The following is a 23,402-nucleotide window of genomic DNA, read 5'->3' as shown; positions in this document are numbered from 1 at the left end:
GAGAAAGAAGAAAAAAAGAAGGGGAAGAGGGGGAAAGGATTCAGTCTCTTAGCTCCTCTGCCATAAAATTCAATGCCTGGAGACAGGGTGTGTTGCCATCTGACTTAATAAAGCCTTTAAAGTACTGAGAGCACAGCTGACACAGCATGCTTCCACTGGGACTGTACAAACATAGATTGTTAGAGATTTGTATTCATTCAAAATGACAGATATTACTATTGCTCTGGAAGCCTACATGCTGAACCCTGGCACCAGTGAATATTCCAGGAAGTGGGAGAGTAGATCCTTCACATTTCAGAGGACACTGAGGGCAGGCAGTATTTTCAGTAAGCTAGAGGATTCACCTATGATTTTAAATACACTCAAGCAGTAATGATATATTTCAAATAATGTAATGATAGATTTGAAATAACTTGCTGTTTGCAAGGCTATAGAACCACAGAGAAATATCTGGTTTTCTAGAAAGCACCTTCTACAACAAACACCAGTAGGTCCATTTTATAAGACACTATGTAGACTTTCCTATGTTTAAAATGAGAGTGCTGCCCACCTTTAAATTCAGATGTATTTCAAGCCCTATGTAACAATGAGACAAAGGCATACATCACCCCACCTCTGGTCACTCTTTAGTGGAAGTGTGTATGCAAGCCAGAAGGGGGAAAACAGCAACAACAAGCACCTACACAAGCCCTGAAGAACAGAAGTCCACATTAGATGGTCCACAAGTAGAGGGGTGGGTGGAGTCTCAGTTAGAATTTTTACTTTTTCTTTTTTGAGAATACAAAGTTTTGAGGATATATTTAGTCCTGATGGTAAATAGTTTGGACTACAAATACAATGTTAAGTCTTCCTGGCACAAGTAGATCAAAAGTTTATAAATGTGAGTGTTGCTAGAAACATAAGATTCTAAGGGAAAAATCATGATATTCTCATGGTGAGTTTTTGACCTTTTAGAGTTTCTTTCTATTCTTCACCTGCAAAGTGCTTTTATACCATTTTAATTTAGAGCTTCATATCATATCTAATGCAAGGAGGACAAAGGAGCAAAACAGAAGAATAGAGAAAAAAAGTAATGCAGATTTGAAGACCAAGTTATAATAGTTTATAGTTGTTTCTTTCACTAATGTGGAAATAGTAGAAAGCATAGAGGAGGATTAGAACTGCTGGATTAAGACTCTATATCTACAATATGCATTATGAGTATCTTTTCCCCAGTAAGATCTTTCCCTTCCAGGAGTATTTGAAAGGAATACCATTGCCAAACTGCAAAAAAAATCTAAAAGCTTTTCTACCAGTTCTGAATCATGCAGGAAGGATAAAGCCCTTTTGCAATAGTTGGTCCTGCAAAACATCAGCATCATTCTTATTGTATTTTCATATTTCAATTAGAGCTTGTCTTTTGTGTTACTGGTAATTTCTACCCAAATTAATTCCCTCAGAGAAATAACTAAATAAATGCAAAGAAGAGTAACAGAGCTATAGTTCCTTCTGCTTGTTTCACAGGTTGTGTATATTTCTGTGCATATGGCATCTTTGAGGTGAACCCTTTTTTATTCTTTTTTATTATTCTAGAGGTCTCTCTTGTACCTTGCACCTTGCGCCTTTTGTCATCCACCCCTGCTTACCACCTCCTTACTTAGCTGGGGGTTGTAATTTCCCTCCTTGGCCATTCCTAGTTTGAGGTTCTCACCAGGATGACCAGCCTTGTAGAAAAGATGCCATTACCAGCTTTTCCAAGTGAATCCTGTCTCTCTGCAGATGTCCTCAATCCTCCAAAAGGAGTCTATTGGTCTTAAAGCAAAATCCCTGTCCCACAGACCTGCCTGCTCCTTCCCAAGCCTTTCATTGTTGTGACTGAAGAGACACCATGAACTCCTATGTGCCCTTCACCTTGTCTCCTTAGATCCTTGTAGTCACTCTTGATATAGTCAACATCCCCACAATGTCACTGATGCCCATGTGGATAAGGAGCAGCAGATAATGATACAATGAGTGACTAAGCCTCAGGAGTACGGCATCCTGTGTCTTAACATCTGGCACACTGCAAACCTCAACCCCCTTAGAATATGATTTCTCATGCTGAAGCTTTCTCACACAGAGTTTCCACCCTTCTGTCTGCTACCAGAGCACTGACCCTATTTTGCAGTTGCAAATCTGCAAGTGAAAAGTATTGTCTGCCCTGTGTTGCAAGACATGACAAGCTTACAGTCTTCCCTATCTTGGGAGTCTCCCCAGTGAGCACACTCTCTGGCTGTTGCACTTTCTATGAAGTCAGGGGTTCAGGCTGCAAGGGTGGTATATGGGGTATATAGATATATGTGGGTAAATGTATTGTTATATATCCTATACTACTATGCTAAATAGTATTGAGTGAAAATAAACAAAGAAATATGCTTTCAGACAAAATAGCCAGGTATGTAAGGAATATCCATACACTAGTTCTTAATGGGAAACTGTATTTTTCTTAAAAGTAAGATCTAGTGTAAGTCATACAGCTTACCTTTGAAAAGATATGGTAAAATGTAATACTGTGGAATCACACAGGCAAGCAACAGTAATTTATACATTTTCCCTCACATTAAATTTTTAAGCATAAGAGAGCATAAGAAAATACTAAGTGTACTTAATATGCACTACTAAATACATACATGACATACACATATCAGGAAAAAAATGGAACAAATTTTACATGGTATAAATCAGCACAAGATCATCAGTTTCTACAGAGTTTAGTGAATTTCCACTTAAGCTGCCTAATACTGAATACTGATAATAGCTAATGGGTATTTTAAATCAGCTTCTAAACTTCCACTTAAGGATTTATCTTGACTAGATTTGAAGATTATCACATCATAATTAGTCTTACTGTCCTCACAAAAAAATAACTTTATAAATCCTTTTTTAGATCTGTACTTAAGCTGTGAACTGTTCAATACACCAAAGCTTCATACAATGAGATCCTGTACTCTGTAACTATCTGTCAGTTGCAACTAAGTTCTGGACCAGTGACACAAATTTTGTCCAAATGCATAATCTGGATTTACTTAGATCCTACCTTATCCCTAAATAACGTATTATCTCTCAAGGAAGGAATTAGCTGATAGAGATACTGTGATGAGTTGAGAAAACATGCAAATTCCAGACATAATCATCTGCCTGGGGTCACTTTCACTTTGTGGCAAAGACAAGCTGCACCATAAACACTTTGCATCATCTACAGTTAGTACAAGTGATGCAACTTAAAATGGGAATGAAAATAAATTGTTAATTATTTGAAATTTTATGTTCCCTTTCCCACTGATTTTCCAGAAGGCAGTACCAACTAGATCACAAGCATAGAATATCTGGTTATCACATCTGCAGTTAAAAGACTAGCAATAATATAATTTAAAAGTTTTGGAAAGAACTATCAAAGATTTAGGACCATCCTGTTCATCTTCCCATATTCTTTTAAGGACGTACGTCTTACCTAGATGGCATATAGAAAAGAATACCTGTGCCAGATTCAAAGTTGGTCTGGTTTATAGCTAAAGCTGAAAATCCCTAACAATATCATTATTTGTCCTCTGAATTAAAATGAACTTGATATGTCTTTACTAAGATATTAATAATAATTTTTTAAACATATCTGGATGTCCATATCAAAAATTTTTAAAGTGCTGTACTGAGTAGGAATTCTTTGACAAAAAACTAATGAACTGTCGTGGCTTAAACCCAGAAACACAGCTCGTGCACTCACTCCCCTCCATTTCTTCTCCAACTCCCAGAGAGCTGTTGAGGAGAATCCAAAGAATGTAGCCCCCACGGGTTGAGATAAGAACAGTTTAATAACTAAGGTATATCACAAATCACTACTGCTGCTGCTGCTACTACTACTACTACTAATAATAATAATGATAAAGGAAATAACAAGTAAAGAGAATACAACATCTCACCACCCACAAACCAATAACTCACCCCACCCTGCCCGACCGAGCACCGACCGATACCTCCTCCAACCCCCGCAGAGCACCAGCCCTTCCTGGTAACTCCCAGTTACATCATGGGCATGACATGCTATGGTATGGAATACCTCTTTGGCTAGCTTGGGTCAGGTGTCCTGTCTCTGCTTCCTCCCAGCCTCCCCTCCTGAATATCAGGATTAATATTTCCAAAAAGTTATCAGTAAAATGTTGGTTATCTCATACATTTATTGGAATGCCAAAAATAATGCACTTTAACAAGGAGAAACAGACATCCATAATTTTGTATTTCCATTGATATAATAACACCAGTAACATTTCAAAGAAGAATGCACATGAGAAATTTCCAAGTGAGAATACGCATAAGAAATCTTCCTGACAAAATAAGGCACATGCCCATGAGGTGAAAGGAGGGGATTATGTTTAGTTTTATTGATTTTCACTACACATTAACACAGCTCCATCTGCCAGCACTGTGAATCAACATGGTAGAACTGCTTTTACCTAAATAAACCCACTAGCTCTTCCCAGCAAAACAGCAATCCTAGTACTTTCCAAGTCCCTTAGCAGGAGCAGTTTTCACTAGAGCCACATTTAGTAAGAAGCAACAAGTCTGATAATAAAAAGGATCATATTTTCTGACAACAGCATATGGAATTATTCCTGATTATAGAGATGATCAGATCATAGACAAAAGATAATCCTTCACTATAGCCCAAAGGTAAATCACCAGGTCTTCCTTGTTTCAATTGTATTTCATAAACCATATATATATTTTCTTTTCCCTTCACCAACACAACAAAAAGCAACTGCAATGCCAAAGACATATGTATCTTTCAGTTTGTACTTTTTGAGTCTTACTTATTCCATGGCACAGCGTTTATCTTAGCCTGTACTAATTAACTCTTCCCTGTCCAAGATAGAAAATAAAATCATATTATACATTCAATTCATGAAGAACACATTTCAGAGTTTGGCCTTAGGGACAGACTGTGGATAAATCTGGTAAAAATCAATATATACATAAAGCTGCATGAGGCTTTTTTTCCATTATGAGAGTCATTTTCCTTTCTTTTCCAAAAAATTATAGTTTTGCATTGTATTTCCTGATACTTAACATTTTTTATGGATTATATTCTCTCATAATTTCTGTGTAGCAGTTGCTATCAACTTTGTAAATACTGTTGATTCAAATCCTAGTGCACTTGGACCACAGCAGTGGGGGGGATGAGCGAATCTTTTTTATGTTTAATTGAGAGCTAGGGTTACAACCATCGACCCTTTCTCAGCCAGTTACCTCACAATTTATTCTAAATACAAAGGGAATGCACCAACGTGTAACAAGAAAGAGCTGGCAATTTTCTCAATTACTTGGTGCTTAGACAAAAATAGCTTCTATCAGGCCTTCCTGCTGTAACAATACCTGCTTCTCAAAAGAACTGGGATTTTTGAAAATACTTTGAAAAACTGTAAAATGCAACCCAAGAAATAACTTAATACGTTTAGAAGCATAAAATATTAGCCCCAACTGAATATTAAGTTAGAGCAAGTTATATTATTTTAAATATTTCTACTAATTTATTCTGCATTAACCTGTGTATTACCCAAAATCCTGGAAAATCAGAAAGTATTAATTTTTCCTTAATTCTCAAATCAGATGACTTCCCACTTTAACAATGTGATATTTTAGGTTATTCACTAAGATTTAACTTGACCAAAGAGGCAGTTCTAGAGATCACATAATCTGATCATCCTGCTTGAAGTAGGGTTGCCTAGAATACTTTAACCAGGGCTGCAATCAGTCAGGTTTTCAATATCTTCAGGAATGGAGACTCCACAGCCTCTCTGAGCAACCCGTTATGCTGTTCAGCCATGCATAGTAAAGAAGGCTTTTCTTGGCTGGATGGTTGCACTCAAAGAGTGTGGTCAATGTCTCAAGTGCACAAGTGCAGACCAGTGATAAGTGGTGCTCCCCAGGGGTCAGTACTGGGACTGGTGCTTTTTAATATCTTTGTCATTGATATGGACAGCAGAATTAGGTGCACACTCAGCAAATCTGCCAACACCACCAAGGTGTGTGATGTCATGCTGGAGGGAAGGGATGCCATTCAGGCAGACACTGGCAAGTGAGAGGTGGCACCTGGCATATCCCATGAAGTTCAACAAGGCCAGACACATGATCCTGCACCTGGGTGGGGCAATCCAGAGCCCACCTACAGGCTAGGTGGCAAATTGAATGAGAGCAGCTCTCAGGAGGACTTTGTGTGTTGACTGATGAGAAGTTCAATATGGACCAGCAATGTAGACTTGCAGCCCAGAAAGCCAACCTTATACTGGGTGGCATAAAAAATAAAACTATGACCAGCAGGATGAGGGAGGTAATTCTCCCCCACTCTTCTCATGGGACCCCATTTGAGTACTAAATTTAGATCTGGGGCCCCAAACATGAGAGGGATGTGAACCTGTTGAAGCAAGTACAGAGGAGGGCCACAAAGATGATCAGAGGAATGTAGGATCTCTGCCATGAAGACAGGCTGAAACAAGAAATTTAGAGAGGGAGTTTTTACAAAGTATGTAGTGATAGAACAAGGGGGAATGGCTTTAATCTGAAAGAGGGCAAATTTAGATTAGATATTAGGAAGAAATGCTTTACTGTGAGGCTGGTGAGACACTGAAACAGGTTGTCCTGACAAGTTATGGCTGTCCCATCCCTGGAAGTGTTCAAGGCCAGGCTGGATGGGGCTTTGAGCAGCCTAATCTAGTAGAAGGTGTCCCTGCAATAGCAGCAGGTTTGGAACTGGATGATCTTAGAGGTCCCTTCTAACTCAACCAATTATATGATTCTATGGTATCCTATTTTTGAATTGAATTTCTGTATTTCAGTTAATGCCAAAGCAGAAAAAACACTGGTGATGAGTCAAACCTAAATAATAATACAATTCCCTTTAGCTTCAGAAAGTCAATCAATGTCAATCTCCACGTAATACTAACATAGTGACTCTGTGTAGGATATATCTAAAAAAATAGGCAGAAGAGATATATCAACTCATTACATAAATTCAAAGTGTTTCTTTAGTGCTTGAATTTCGATAAAACATGTCATTATCCTTTTCTTTCTGTTCATTCTTAATTTCTGGAAGCTTGTTGGAAGGCAAACAAAATATTAATGAACAATTGGTGAATAGTTTCCACCCACACAACTCTTTCCCTTATTCAAATCACCTAATTCTTATGTTCTAAGTTTCTATCATTGTGGTTAATATAAAATTGGCAGGAAATGAAACTGAATAGGCATTATTTTTCTATGAGGAGACTGAAAAACCTGAGACAAGTATTACAGCAGGAGGGGAAAAGAGAAGAAACCCACTGGTAAGAATAATGAACTTTTTCTTTTACTTTAGCAAAAAAAAAAGTAGTAACAATTGTAACCTTAAACAGGAGCTGATTAAAAAAAAAAAAATCTGACATTACAGGTCTGTACCAGGCATCACCTGTGATGAACTGTGATTGGCTCAGCTATCAGGTATGAATTCTATACACAGGAGAAAGACTCTACATCATTATTGCCATTTATTTTGGTAGCACTTTTTTTAATTTTGGTTGCAGTAGTGAGCTGCAGTCATGAACCAAAAGAATTTTTTTTGTTGTTCTGTGCAACTAAGAAATACAAATCCGCTATCTATTTGCTTATGCCCAAAGCTCCATGATAAGATTTTATATTGAGGAACAGTATTTCAATATGCATTTTATATTATGGGCATCTCTACTGCAACATTCATACACTTTTTCCTTTGAAGTTCAGCGTTCTTCTCAAATATCCTCTCATGCCTGTTATCCAAATTTGCCTTTCTGAATCACCCACAGTGACTTCTCAGCAGCCCCAAATACTTTTCATTCACTCAGCTATGTTCATTAAGCAGATTCCAAATAACCCTTGTATCTGTTAAAAGTAACACACAAATTTATTTAAAAAAAAAAATCAAACAAGATCTACAAGGCTTTTAAATGAAGCAAATATTCCTAGCATTTCATAGGAGCTCTTCATGGTAACTACTGAAAGACGAGCATAAAGAAACCAAGAATAAATAAGAATATGTAGCTGCTCATAGACATATAACTTTGTTACCACTTCAGAATCCTATTGTTTGAAAATAATAAGAATCAAGCCTCCACAGTCCTGAAATGCTCTCATATTTTTCTAGTGCAAGAAAAACTTTGTCTTTCCAAGAATAATGTGAAATTAGATTCTTTTATGTTATTTTTGTTTTCATAAAAAAAAAAAAAACACCAAATTTATTCTAAATTTTACATGTGGGTTAAACACTGTTTCAGTTAATCTACTATTTTTGCTCTGAATTTAGTACAGTATATTCTAGCTCTTTCTAATAATTTTCATTAAAATCCTAAGAATACTGTTTTGTTTAACCAAAATCTATCACTACAGCACTAGAACAGTATTCATTTAGCTGAGTGTCCTTCCAGCATCTTATACTACCTACTATTTACACTTTCACAGTGGCTAACATTCTTCACTTTCAAACTTTTTTGTGATCAGATCTTTCTCTTTTCTTGAAATATTTTATGAGTCGGTCTTTCCTGGAGGGTTTTGTTTGGTTTTTTTCCTTCTGTTTTTCAGCAAAGAAGTTGCTACCCAAAACTAGCCCAGGGATTTAAGTTCACAAAGGCTATTATGTCTGTTAGCTCCTGCTTTCAGCAAAAGTATGAGAAATTTTTATCTTTGTCTATTTGCTACACTATTTCATTTAAGTTTCTCATTGGCTCAAATATTATCCTCTGAAAATAAACCCCTCATTTCCACCCTACCATCTCAATGATCCAGATACTTGAGCTGATATCATCAGCGTCTCTTGAATCTAGAACATTATTAAAATAACTTAATGTGTTGAAAGAAAAAAGAATGTAGCCCTTTACCCAAGTTATGAGGCCCGAAAAACCCTTAAAAAGCCTGCTTACAAAGTAATTTACATAAAACTACCCTTAGCGAAAAGATGAGTCTGGAAAAACTGTCCACACATATTTTTCATAGGCTCCAGAATTATGATACCTTAGTTGTCTGCAACCCAATGGGTCAAAATGATGTGATAGAAACAAGTAAGGCAATTAAGCAATACTCACATATATGCATATATCACTTGAGATTTTGGCACAACATTCTATTTCACATATATGTGTATACGTATGTATAAACTTATATACATATATATAGAAAAGAATAAGATTTCAGAAACACAGAACAGTCTACAAAAGATAAAATTGTCAGATTCTGTATAGCATTTTTAATGAATCTGGTTCAATATTTTAGTTCACATAAAGTATGATCTACACAAATTAATCTCCTTATCATCCCCAATTATTGTACTTTGTTATTCTTGGAAGAACTATCCTGAAGCAAATATACTGGACTTTCTTTGGATGCAATTCAAATGAAGGATATGATCCAAAAGCATGCCTAGATTGAACTAACAGGGGCTCAGTTCACAGGATCAGACTACAGCTTGTCCACTGCAAAACTCCACAAAATGCATACAGTATGAAAAATCAGCCTCAGCACCCACTGTTCCACTATAGAGGTCAATTCTTCCTGTGTTATTTTATTTGGTAATGTAGACATAGCCCTTTATAGAAATTGTTTTCTCTGTGCTGAGAGAAAGCTATGAGAAGCTTGTGTCTGCAAAGGAATCTTTACTTGAATGCCACTGAAATCACATATATAAATAGCTAAATTATATATGAGCCTTTCAAAACATAAAGTTTTAGTATTAACAAAGCATTGATGCACAAGAAATAGCATTTTCTTTCAAGTTATGAAAAGTTCCTACTGCTAAGATTAGACGAAATATTTTTAATATTGTGTCGTGGTTTAAACCAAGTCCCCCAACTCCCGGAGAGTTAGGAAGGAGAATCCAAGGAATGTAGCCCCCACGGATTGAGACAAGAACGGTTTAATTGCTAAGGCATAACACAATAATAATGATACAGCCAATAACAAGCGAAAAGAATACAACACCCCACCAGCCACCGACCCATAACTCACTCCACCCTGCCCGGCCGAGCACCCCGTGCTCCCTCCTCCATTTTCCTCTAGAGCTCTACCCCTCCAGCTCTCTCTCTCCCAGTATGCATCCTGGGCATCACGTGCTATGGTATGGAATACCCCATTGGCTAGCCTGGGTCAGGTGTCCTGTCTCTCCTTCCTCCCGGACTCCCCTCCTCCCCGGCAGAACACGTGCCTTGAACAAAAGGCACTTGAACAAAAACAAAAGCCTTGAACAAAAACACCCTCAAAACATGCTCACTATCAAGCAACTACTCCCAGCCCAGAAGTCAAAACACAGCACTGCACCAGCTACAAGGAGAAAAATGACTACCACGGCTGAACCCATGACATATTGTTAATAGACCACAGTGTTCTGTATACAACTCATTAGATAAACAAGGGAAAAAAATAACCATCAATAAAGATTTGAATTATTAATGCATACATTGCATTGTAGTGGACCTCTTTGCGTCTTAAGTGTCGCATTTCGATTGACTTTATCCTATCATCATTGAAAAAAAATGTTAATTATTAATATCATTGAGACTATTTTCTTTTTAGCAGCTGTTCATAAGATAAGACTCTAGCCCAATATGAACAGGGAGAATCACAAAAACAAATATGAAAATTCAGCAATAATTAATGGAGGAATATGTATAAATTCTAAACACATATGAATAGACAAACCAGGCACTTCAAGTCTAATAAAGTAGATATGCAAATACATATATTCATGCATTTTGTGAGTGATTAGGAATAAGGATTTTTGCAGTGGTCACCAAAACTCTATCAGTGATGATACATTTTCAAAAAATCTACACTTGAAGTGTTTTCCAATGTTTTTCAAAATAAGCAATAGATTCAATATTTTATATTATTCTTATGCATCATGTAGTACTCAATGCATGTTTACTGTTCATTCATCTAAGTTGTCCAAACTATGCTTTAAATTTAAATGTCTTAAAATTAATGCATCATGATTTTTATATGGTTGACAAATTTTGTATAAATTGGGCAATAAAAACTCAGGAATAAAATCTCAGATAGTCAGCTATGCTCTCTATAAAAAGTGGAAGGACAGAACTATAGAAATGTATTCTGTCTAGGAGGCTATTTAATGGAATAGAAATAGTTTTCAATAAATACTGATGAATTTAAATTAGCTACATAACTTTTAGATCACTCAAGTCAGATGCAACAAATATTATTCTTGCTGAAATCTGTAGCTATGTAAGTTATAATAATAAAATGCCACAGCCTCAAAATACAGGGTCTTGAAAGGGAAAATGGTTAATTTTTTTTAGAAATTAGATATTTGAAAAGGCTCTATAGGTTTGGTAGAAAAAAAGGAAGCATAAATGAACATTAAGATACAATTTCTTCCATTATTTTATTTTAATCAGGGTTACATACACTTTCATTGTGATAAATAGATTGGTGGACAAGATATATTTAAAAGAGGTAATTGAGGAGCAAAGTGATAAAAAGGTAGTTACAGACAAAATAACAGATGAGGTCCACATCCAGAATTATATTGCAAGGCTAATTATCTATACAGCCACTCCATAAAATTAAAACTCATGACAAATACAGGTGGGAAGGTGTAATTTGCTTACTTTTTCATGTTTCATACTGAAAAGCCTTTAAAACTATAACACTACTGTAAAATTAAAATATACTTATTCTTCCATTTTATGAAAATGTTCTAACTGCAGTGGTTCAAAAAACAATGGAGATGTTGATGGTTATTTTAAAGCACTCTCTGAAAGGAGACATTTAGCTGATAATAAACTAATTGTTGCAAAAATATAAAAAAATAAACACAAATATATTTTTTAAAAACAATTAGTTACATAAATTATCACCTACTTAAGTGTAGATATTGGTGCATGTTTCCTATTATGGCCATCTGCAACCTCATCTTTTTAGGTTAAAATTTACTTTGTCATTGTCAGTGATATCATTTGAACCAAACTGCTCAAGTGTAAGAGCTGTTGAAATGTGAAATTATTACTTTACACTTGACTCAAAATGTCAGTAATTATTTGAGAATGTAGTTAACACAGTAAAGGTGTTTTAAATATAAAGCCTTATAAGAAGTATTGGAACATTTTTTCTGGAATCGATTACAAGCATTAACTTGTCACAAAATTATTACTGATTGGGAAAACAATGTAATGTCACAGAAGGGATCTTTATTTCCCTTCAAAAGTCTAGTGCTGAAAGTCTATGAAACCAAATTTAAATTAGTGTTTTCTAATAAAAATAATCCTGGCATGCGTTTGTCAATATATGCTCCAGCCAATTAATATTAAAAGCATGACTTCTGAAGTAGGCAATGAGATGATTGCTGGAAAACAGTGGAGACTTTGCTAAATTTTGGATATGCCTACTTTTATTATCATAGGACTTGATTTCCACATATGCAGTTTCATTTTCATTTTTGCATTCCAAAACAAAATCACTTTTATCTTTCACTTCAGATTCAGACCTGCAAATGAAAGACATCTGTTAATCACTGAAAAGATATTCATAATAGAAAAATCATTAAAGAAGTTATGTATCTGAAGAAAAGTCAAATTGTTATGCATCAAATACTGCAAAATATCAGCAGAAGGGCATGGCTTGTAATAAAAGTATTTAAAGTGTTTATAATTAAAACTTTATAGATCTATTTTTACAAGTAGAACCTCAAGACAGGTTTTAATAGTCAACCTATTTGAAGTATTCTGGAACTGGTTAGCATAAAAAAGAACACTTCTTCAGTTAAAATGTCAGTATGCGACAATAAGTTAAATACGGAAAAGTACTTTCTCTCACTGGTGAATACAGCATGTGTTTCACTGATAAGACCTACAGATTGGTGAGAAGGTTCAATTTTAAAAGATTCAGGTAATTTGCTCTAGTACCTTCCAAGATCTTTTCAGCACAGCTCAAATGTGGCAATATTCATGGATAATTCCTCAGATTGTTTATCTTGCTTGTAAGAAAGAGTAATAAATTTTTATTATCAGGAACACGCATTAGCTAGCACTCATGTTCTTTTAGTTTCTTTAAGTCATTCTGAATGTAAGATAGCAGGAAGAAAAATATTCTAAGCTTGCATGTCTCATAAATACAACAGACAACAAAAGATTTATGACACATTTTGTTATGTGGGTGATGAAGGATCAATTTAAATTACAGTTCACTAAACCCTACATTTTTAATAGTCACTGTGTAGTCCCCCCTGTCAATCACTTTTACAGATATATTTTGATCATAAGAACATTATCGCGTTATCTGGGAAAGGCATAGAAGGCATGCTAGGGCACATGAAAAACAAGGTGCTTGGTGACAGCCAGCATGGCATCACTAAGGGGAAATCCTGCCTGACCAATTTGGTGGCTTTCTATGACGAGGCTACGGAAATGATGGATGGGTAGAGCAACTGATGTCATCTACCTGGACTTGTGCAAATCATTTGACACTGTCCCACATGACATCCTTGTCTCTATAACTGGAGAGACATCAATTTGATAGGTGGACCACTCAGTGGATAAAGAACTGGCTGGATGGCTGCATGAAAAAGTTGTGGTCAATAGCTCAATGTCCAGCTGGACACCAGTAACGACTGGTGTCCCTAAGGGATTGCTGTTGGAGACTGGACTTGTTTAACATCTTTGTCAGCGACATGGATATTGGGATTAAGTGTGCCGTCAGCAATTTTGCTGATGACACCAATCTGTGTGGGTCAGTTGATACACTGGAGGGAAGGAATGCCATCCAGAGGGACCTTGCCACGCTTGTGAAGTGGGCTGATGCTAGCCTCATGAAGTTTAACCATGACAAGAGCAAGGTCCTACACCTGGGTTGGAGCAATCCCACGCACAGCTACACGTTGGGCAAAAAGCAAATTCAGTGCAGCCCTGCGGAGAAGGACTTGGGGGTGTTGGTCGATGAGAAAATGAACATGAGCCTACTTCAGTGTGTGTTTGCAGCCCAGAAAGCCAACCATATTCTGGGCTGCATCAAAAGGAGCATAACCAGCAGGTCAAAGGAGGTGATGCTGCCCCTCTCCTCTGCTCTTGTGAGACCTCACTTGGAGTATTGAGTGCAGTTCTGGTGCCCTCAACATAAAAAGGACAAGGAACTGTTGGAACACGTCTAGAGGTGGGTTCCAAGTATGATCAGGGGGCTTGAGCCCCTCATGTATGAAGACAGGCTGAGAAAGTTGGGGCTGTTCAGCCTGGAGAAGAGAAGACTTCATAGCAGCCTTCCAGTATCTGAAGGGGGCTTATAAGGATGCTGGTGAGGGACTATTCATTAGGGACTGTAGTGACAGGACAAGGGGTAATGGGTGGAAACATAAACAGAAGAGGTTTAGATTGGATATAAGGAAGAAATTCTTTACTGTTAGGGTAGTGAGGTACTGGAATGGGCTGCCCAGGGAGGTTGTGAATGCTCCATCCCTGCCGGTATTCAAGGACAGGTTGGACAAAGCCTTGGGTGATATGATTTAGTGTGAGGTGTCCCTGCCCATGACAGGGGGTTGTAACTAGATGATCTTAAGGTCCTTTCCAACCCTGACTATTCTATGATTTGAAAACTTCTGAGACTCAGAAAAGTTCTAAAAGATTTCTAAAAACTGGAGTTCATGTTCTTTTCTTTCACAGTTATAACCCTGATGGGTAACTTACAAGGTCACAAGGAGAACCCAGTCTAATAAATTTGCTGGAAGAAATCAGAGGCCCACAGAAGTGTACTACGATTGAAAGATGATTAGAAGTAGTCCACATTGTCTTTTCAGAGAGTAAAATTCATCCTTATTATGCTCTTTCTCAAATATTCATCTAAGAATGTGTTTAATGCTGTGACTGTAATTCAAGACATTCACTGTGATGCTTGTTATCAGTTCCAAAGAAGCTTTAAATATTAAGATATTGTTAAGAAAATGTGCCAAGGTGAAATAAATTGTCTGTTCTGCTGCTAAGGGGAGTCACATAGACAAGTGACTTCATAATTAAAATAAACCAGAAGTTTTCATTCTGAAACAGTTTTTGCAATATTGTCACACAGAAATAAATTAGTATCACATAATGAAAACATCACATAATTTAGAAAAGAATCACATAAGAAAAATATCAAAATTCTCCACCAGAAGTGCTCTCTAAATAGCATGGCCATTTTCCCCATGGTCAGGTTGGCCTGCAGGTTCTGATGAACTGTACTGTTAATCAGTACTGGATCCTCACAGGACACAGTCATTTTTATGATTCCCTAGGGAAACTACAACTTTTCAATTTCCTTTCAGAATATAAAATAATTGGACTTTCTGGCATACCAGTCTGGGCCTACATCTCAAACTTGCTTTATCTCTACATCGCAGATTGTGTTGCCATGTGAAGTCAACTGAGCCAACTCTAAGTGAATGGCACTGGAAGGCTGTTTATGAGCTTCTTTAAGTGCTTTGCATCTCTATTCATACAACAACATATAGATGAATGTGTGAAATTTCAACTTCAAACCTTCCAACTTTATTCTTCATTTACTTCATGTGAATGAATAAGATTACAGAGGTCAAATTCTCAGCTGATAAAAATCAATGTACTCTTGCTGTCTGACTTTAGGCATCTGTTCTTTCCTTAGTTATACCAAGATGTTTTGCTTTTTCCAAACAAAACAACAGAATGCATAACAATATTGTTATGGCTGCAGACAGTCTTGGATCTTGATTGCATGGGGCAGCATGCTCTTCATAAAGCCAGCTGGCATTAGCAAAAAAGCTTCCTGGTCAATACCCTCTAAAAATAAAAAACTATCAATCTCACCAATGGCAGATCCTTATTGCAGAGTCCAGAATTAAATGTAGCTCTCCCATTTGGCTGTTTTTATTGCTGCCACTATACCATCTGGCCAAAAAAAATTATTTAGCACTGTATCAGCTTTATGTCTGTTACTTTCAAAGCATAAATATTTACACTCGAGGTTTGTCCAAAAATTCTTCTAGATAAGTAGTAGAAAAAGATGTTTCTCTTTCCAGTTCAGGACAAACAAAGCAGAAAGTCTGAGCAGATGTAAGGAAAAGAAACTTTGAGCAAAACTTAAAAAAAAAAAACAAAAACAGAAAAACCCAAGAACTTTGAAAAAGGATTTCAGTAATTCCACTAATTAAAGGCATATTTGAATGAATTTATTATAATTGATTTTATGCTGATATCCTCATCCGAAGTGACATTGCTTTCTTGGATTGTTTCATGTGATTATAGATTATTGGATCAAAATAAATATAAAGCCACAGTCCGTGTATAATTAAAGATACAACTCTTATTCAGAGCTGTGAATGTAACAAAGTTTAGAGGTAGTTAGATCAATTGACTAATCAATTTTTTTATTTCATGCCTCCAAAGATGAAGTTCTACCTTTCTTAAGCATTACATAAAAGGTAACAGAAAATGCATGAGTTTTTGGTTTAATTGTAAAATAATTAAGTGGTGTTGTTGTAACTACGTTTATCACAGCACTCTTCAGATAGAAGGAAGGATGCTGAAGGGAAATGAAAAGGATGTTGAAAAGTCTGTATTTAGTGCCTTTAATTTGCTTTGGCAATGTCTTTCACATGTCTGTAGATTCAAAACAAGGCTTACTTTTTACTTTCCTATAATGGTTACCCTGACCTTGTAACTAGACTTTGTAAGTTTATGATAGAGAGTGTTAGGAGCACAAATAAGAAAAACAAGCTAACATAGTAGTATTTCAAATAACTGAAGTTACTGTTGGGGCCTTAAGTATCCAGGAAACAGAGGTACTGATGATTTTTCTTTTGCTATGTATCTTTAGATACTTGTACAAAAACATGTAAATTTCTGGCCAGCAACAGTACTATAAATATGCAAATATATATGACCGATATAATCTCTCCAATACTGTATGTGATTATGCAAATTATCTTTCAATTGTTTCCAAAGAGTAAGCCTCTGCAAATAAATAACTGAGGGTGAGGAACACATTGCTAGGTCATCACAAACACTGATTGTTTCCAACCTTTAAAAGTATATTCTGAGGTTACTGTCTCAGTGGAATTTGTAATGGGTATATGTGCTCTCAAAAGAGCTCAGCTTCACTGAACTATGAAAAAGCTAGAACTAGAATTTCTGTAGCTGTACAATTATGCTAATATTTCAAATTCTAATTTTAAGATCAAGCCTGAGCTCATAGATACTCTTTGCACTGCCCCTTAATTTTGTCATCTTAATTTGGCCTGATAAACATGGCACAACTAGACGTTTTACAAGACATATACAAAAATGCCTGAAAAACCACTGAGAAAGAAAACAAAGTTTAAGTTTTTGAAGTACTCTCCTTTGTTAAAAATTATTTAAAGCCCAAGAAAAATGTGTAAGAGTTTTTCTTTATGGTCACTTAATCTTCTATTTTAGTGCATACAAGAAGAAAATCTCTTTTAGGTATGTGAATATCTGATTTTTTTCCAATATAGATATAAATGCTCATGTATTTCCAGGAAATATACTGTCATAAAGAAAGTAGCATTTCAGGGCAAAGAGATTTCAGGGTAAGCTAATTCAGCCTTCTGAGGGAAAGAAAAAAAAAAAGAAAAGGGATTTTGAAAGAATTTAAAGTATCGATTTCATTTAAAAGCAATTTTTTTTTTTTTTTCTTTCAGAACTTGGCTGAATTGAGCCATACATGTTTTTAATATGTGTTTATAAAAGATAAAGTTATTTACAAAATTGTTTTTTAATGCTATTTTTACTCTCACAAATTTTCATTTTTATAAGAAAAATGTATCTTTTGAGTTTTCTTTTTTGTATTTTTCTTCTCCCTACTCATCATTACTGGGAAACCCTTACAGTTTTTATAAGGTATCAGAACCATTACACTTCAGTGATCCCTGCACACAACCCACATACGACAGATCTAATGGACTGAGATTTTTCTGGCTAAAAAAGCCCTTTCTCTAGAGTCCTACAAAGACAGTCATTCACACAGCTTTATTTGAAATATATACATGTATAACCTTTAGAAAATTTCATAAATCTGCACACACACCATGGGCATGAGTGTATTTACACAAAAAAATCATTTGTGCAATCACTTTTCTCACATTCACTGTTCTCATGCTCCCCATGTTCTTTCTTTTATATGAAACCTTCTGTATATGTCTGATATGCTGGTCTTTTGGTCAGCTGACAGGACAGTGCTAGAGGATACAAAAGTAACAATCCAGATGGTGCCCCCGCTCCCTATTAACAGATGGACATACCTGTCAGAGAAGATCTAAGATAGTTTGTAGCTTAGTATCAAGGACAAAATTATAAGGCCGAGTTCCTTTAGCTTTTCTGTTTTTTTGCTAACTCAGGTATGTGTTGTACGTAATCACAGTCACAGAATGGTTGAGGTTGGAAAGGACCTCTGAAGGTCATCTTGTCCACTCCTCTTGTTCAAGCAGGGTCATCCACAGCCAATATTCCATGACCATGTCCAGCTGGCTTTTGCATACCTCCAAGGATGGAAACTCTACAGCCTCTCTGGAAAACCTGTGCCAGTGCTTGGTCACTCTCACAGTAGGAGTGATTTCTGATGTACAGAGAGAAAAACCTCCTTTCTTTCAGTTTGTGCCCATTGGCTTTCAGGTATCCTACTATCCTGGAATGCAGTAAGAGCAGTGGTGCCAGCAAATCAAGGGAGGTGATCCTTTACTTCTACTCAGCACTAATGAGGTAATACCTAGAGCGTCCAATTCTGGGCTCTCACATACAAGTATCTGAAAACAGCATTAAAAAAAAAAAAAAGCATAAAAAGAAAAGGACAGCAGAAAAAGAGTAAACAAGAAGTCTAACTACCCAGTTACATATTTCTTGCCAAACAGTTTTTTGTTGAAAAAACAACTTATGGACTATGTGTATTTTGGACTAGGGTAAATCTTGTATGAGATTTATCAGAAAAAACTAAGCAATATTAAATGTGTAACTGATATAGAAAGTGCTTAATATGACTAAGCTCAGCTATTTCTTAGGAATAATGTAATTATACAGTATGTTTTAACTTGAGAAATTCAGAGTACTTCAGAAATACAGATTATTTCAACTATATAGTACTATTTATAAATAAATTATTCCAGATTACTTCATCAAGCAATAAGCACAGGCTGGGAAAAGTAAAGTGATTTCCCCAACTATAAGGTTCACATATTTCTTTCTGGAAAATCTGAATGCATTTGACCTATTGTATATAGGTGGCGTGCACAGGTCATTGACATATGATAAGTCTCACTTAATGAACATATGGAACTTTTCTGTGTTTGAAAAGTGACATACCATGTAACAATTCACTTCACTATATTTGTGATATACAATGTTCAATGTTAATCTATCTATTAAGTCAAGATGCAAGTTAACCAGGTTAAAACCATTGCTACTCAAATGGATGAATTATTCTTGATTTGTGCCCATTTCACACTTAAGATCAAATAAGAAGTCAGTAACAGTGGAGGGAGCTTTCAGGAATGTTAAAACCTTACTATGACTACTGTTATTACAATATGTGTTTATAAGGTCACATGATATCTGAATATAATTGTCATAATGAAAATTAGACTGGTCTCTTTTAAAACTGTACTCCTACAACTATTTTCTTTACTGTGCACATTTAACTGAAAAATAGATTTAGAGAGACAACCAGTCATGATACCCATTGGTAAGGGAACTAAAATAACAAATGGGAAACAAAAGCTCAGGTTCAGCTGAAACTGTCAAGATTATACTCCAGAATTACAGTTGATTGTTAAGTACATGACTCTCATGACACCTATGAATTTATCTCTGGGAAATAATAACAGAACTGGCATTGCTGATTTTAAAGTTCATGACAGTACTGAAGGAAAATTATTTCTAATATAATGCTTAGGGTTCACAATTCATAATGAAAAAAATGGAAATTAACTTGTATCCCCTGCAAATTACAGCGAGCATATATAATCCAGAATACAAATATGAGATACCACATCTGCAACTAAACACAATAAATGACATTCTATACCAGCTGGTGACCAAGAGATGCTTCTCATGGCCATCCCAGTACCATTCATTTCAATAGTTTAGATAAGAGGTAATGAAAAAATGAAAACAAACTCTGAAGGAGTAGTAATGAAAAATCAAGTTTTAATGACAATTATGAAGGGTTTTGCCACTATAGGTTCCTATAGATTTTAGACAGAAAGATAAGTAGCAAGTTCCTAAGACAGTCAACTAGTTAAACAGATTTATCAGAGTCTGTCTGTATGTAAGATATCCTCTGATGGACAGTTAGGATGGAACTCCAAAATTTAAATTCTGCCTGAAGCCTCTAGGAATGTTCAAGCAGAGCACTGAAGAAAAGACCCATGTGTTAATGGTTTTGTTATACTTACTGTATTTGGCTTGCTGATGAATCTTTAATGCATATATCAAATTCGAGACATTTATGCAGTGTTGCCAGTGACATGATAAATGGAGATGTTTCAGTAAGCAAGCAGTTGATCCTACATACAGCAGTTATGCAATTTATTTTGTAATACTTGAGATTTCTTTTGTATACACATATTTCCAAATCACCATATCAGAATGGGAGAAACATGTAGCTCAGCATATTATTCTAAATTTGAATTGTTAACTAAGACTTATGAGCTCTATAGCTATTTTTTGGCATTGTTTATATTAATCTCTATTTTTGGATGCTCCTAAACCGATATTTCACAATCAAACACAGACTTTAGACTTCATTCTACTTAAAATGAACTACAATTCACAACGAAGTAGCAGATTCAATCACTTTCAAACTTGAAAAAGGAGTAAGAAAGTACTGTGGTGACAGAAAATTGATATTATGGGCACATACATTAACAACACAGATGGCCATGTTTGCTGTCAACACACTGAAAAATGCTACAACGACATCCAATCAGAGCAGATATATTTGTAGGAACTAAGCTTAGAAAACATGTTATTCCAATAATTTTCATAGTCCTGGAATACAGACCCATAAATCACTTGTACACTTCCAGACATTTTGTCAAGTGTTTACTCAGCAGTAGCAGAATCATGAATAGCTTCTTCTTAAAGTTTATTTCCCAACATTTTTACTGTCTAATGTTTCATCATGAAAACAACTCTTGGACACAGGTCTTTTGCTTAATAAGTACATGTACTTCAAGATATCAAGATATTTGTTAATATTTAATTTTTCTGAAAAAATTACAATTTTAGACCAGGCTATGAAATTGTAATTTACAAGTAATTCAGGATATGAATGAATACCAGTAAACCCCGTTTTTTATTTTTAAGTAGCCATATCAAATAAGCAAAAGCTCAAGATGTACGAATTTTCAGAGCAGCAGCAGATATTTAGTTCACTTTAATTCATGCGCTATAACCAGGGTGCATTACTCTCTCCAGGAGAGTTGATATAGCCGAGCTTTAGCTCTGACTGTGGTCTTGCACACACAGCCAATAACATCTCTTTTCCCGTTCAGCTAATGGCATCACTAGTTAAGATAAATATTGAAAATTATCCGTTTGCAATCCTAGATTAAGATTATAGACAGAAATGGGACACAGAGAGAGTTTAAGAAAAGGATTTTGGTATTCAATGTAATTTAAATTAGAGGATTACTTCACAGAAGTTATGATGGTGTTACAAGGGCATGACTGAGGTCAAATTCAATCTTCTAAATTGCAAAGGATTTCTACTTTATCTGACCTCCCATATCTACCAAGAAAAGTCTTACAGTTATGTTCTGTTCTGTGCAAACATGGCAATGCTAGATTGAAAAGGTAGTTATAAGAATTATTTTCTCTTAAGCATCTCTCAGAATTATCATGGGGTTATTAGGAGCTGTATAACTAGTTCTACCCAAAGGCATTAGAGAACAATCTAGACTGCAGAAGAGCTGAATCAACTTCCATACATATACTCAGGGAATGACCAATGGCTAAAGGGGCCTCCTCTGTAAGGTATAATGACAAGTACTTTGTAACGCATACTGAATTAGATTTAGCCCTCACAAAAGATTAAATATGAGATTATTTCTTGGAGATACAAAGACTTTGAACAACCACAAAGGACTATTAGAATTGAGGTGTCTTAGTACAGGTCACATTAAGATTAAGAACTAATAACTAATAAAACAACCTTCACCTTATTTATACAGAAATAGGTTAGGATCAAAAAGAAATTTGTTCTGTCTGCTAATCTACATGCATTCAAGACTCTAGCTGCTTTTCAAGTAGAAGGATTTATTGGCCTTTGACATATAGAATCATCGAACCATATAATGGTTTGAGTTGGAAGGGACTTTAAAGATCATCTAGTACAGACCATCAGCTCTGCCTCTCTATATGACTGTAACTATAAATGATGTTTAAAAAAGGCAGAAAAAAAACCCAAATGAAGGACTGAATTTTAAATTAATGAAATACATTTGCAGTAGCAAGCTGGTACATTACTTGCTCTTTTCAGATAGGTCTCTCCTTAAAGCCATTGTAAATTGAAGTAAACCCTTGGCAGCAACAAGCCTTGAGTCTGCACTAAACTATTAGCTAACGTATGAGACAGAAATAGGAACACTTAAATTTGAAGTGAGCAAGCACAGTAACAGGTGTCTCCTGGGGATGGTGGCTTTCTAGTAAGTGAGTGAGTCCCTCCTAGGGGTTTAAAGGGGATGGTTAATTTTTAAACTCAGTGGCTGCAATTCTCTGCTATTTCAAATGCATGTTTTGAAATTTACAAGGTCAGAAATCATCTGTATGTAGGAGGGTGCCTGAGTGGGCTCCTGAGGGGAGGAGAAGACAAACAGCGCTGAGCAATGCATGCGTTTACTGAGGTACTCAGAGCTGGTCCTTAGGAAAAACTACTTTACCTTCAAAGATGAGTACCATTGGAGGAGATACATTTAAAAGTATTTAATGAAAAGAGTAGTCAATAATTTTTCTCCAGAAATTATCTTTTTTCTTATTGTTGTTGAGAAGATTAAGAACATCACTAAGTTGTTTTTGTTTGCTGCAATTTTACAGACTTGCAGATTTTTTTCATACTCAGCTCTATTTCCTTCATGCACATTTTATAGTAACAGTGGCTTCTTGTACTATTCTGTGAAGAAATTAGCATGCACATTCTCCCCGAGAGATGCAATAGGACATTTGTGGGTATGGCAGCATCAAAAGTACAACTAAAAAAGAAAGCAAGCAGGGCTACATACAGGATGTAAAGAGAAGAGCAGGAGAAAGTCCTGGCATCCTTAGAGTTATTGGTCAGAAGGCCTACAAGATCTGAAAATCCTTTATAAAGCTGAATTAGGGAAGTAATTATTCCTAACGGTCTTCAGTAGAAATGTTAAAAGGACAAAT

General features: G+C 35.9%; 1 protein-coding gene across 2 annotated transcripts in view; it reads right to left on the bottom strand.

The window, feature by feature from the left end:
- Positions 1–23,402, bottom strand: part of PCDH7 (protocadherin 7) — a 290,346-nt gene that overhangs the window by 155,084 nt on the left and 111,860 nt on the right. The gene's annotated exons all lie outside the window — the stretch shown is intronic.

The sequence above is a fragment of the Melopsittacus undulatus genome, chromosome 7 (assembly GCF_012275295.1).
Source record: "Melopsittacus undulatus isolate bMelUnd1 chromosome 7, bMelUnd1.mat.Z, whole genome shotgun sequence".
Lineage (NCBI taxonomy): Eukaryota > Metazoa > Chordata > Aves > Psittaciformes > Psittaculidae > Melopsittacus > Melopsittacus undulatus.
This window is presented reverse-complemented; position numbering and strand designations above follow the sequence as displayed.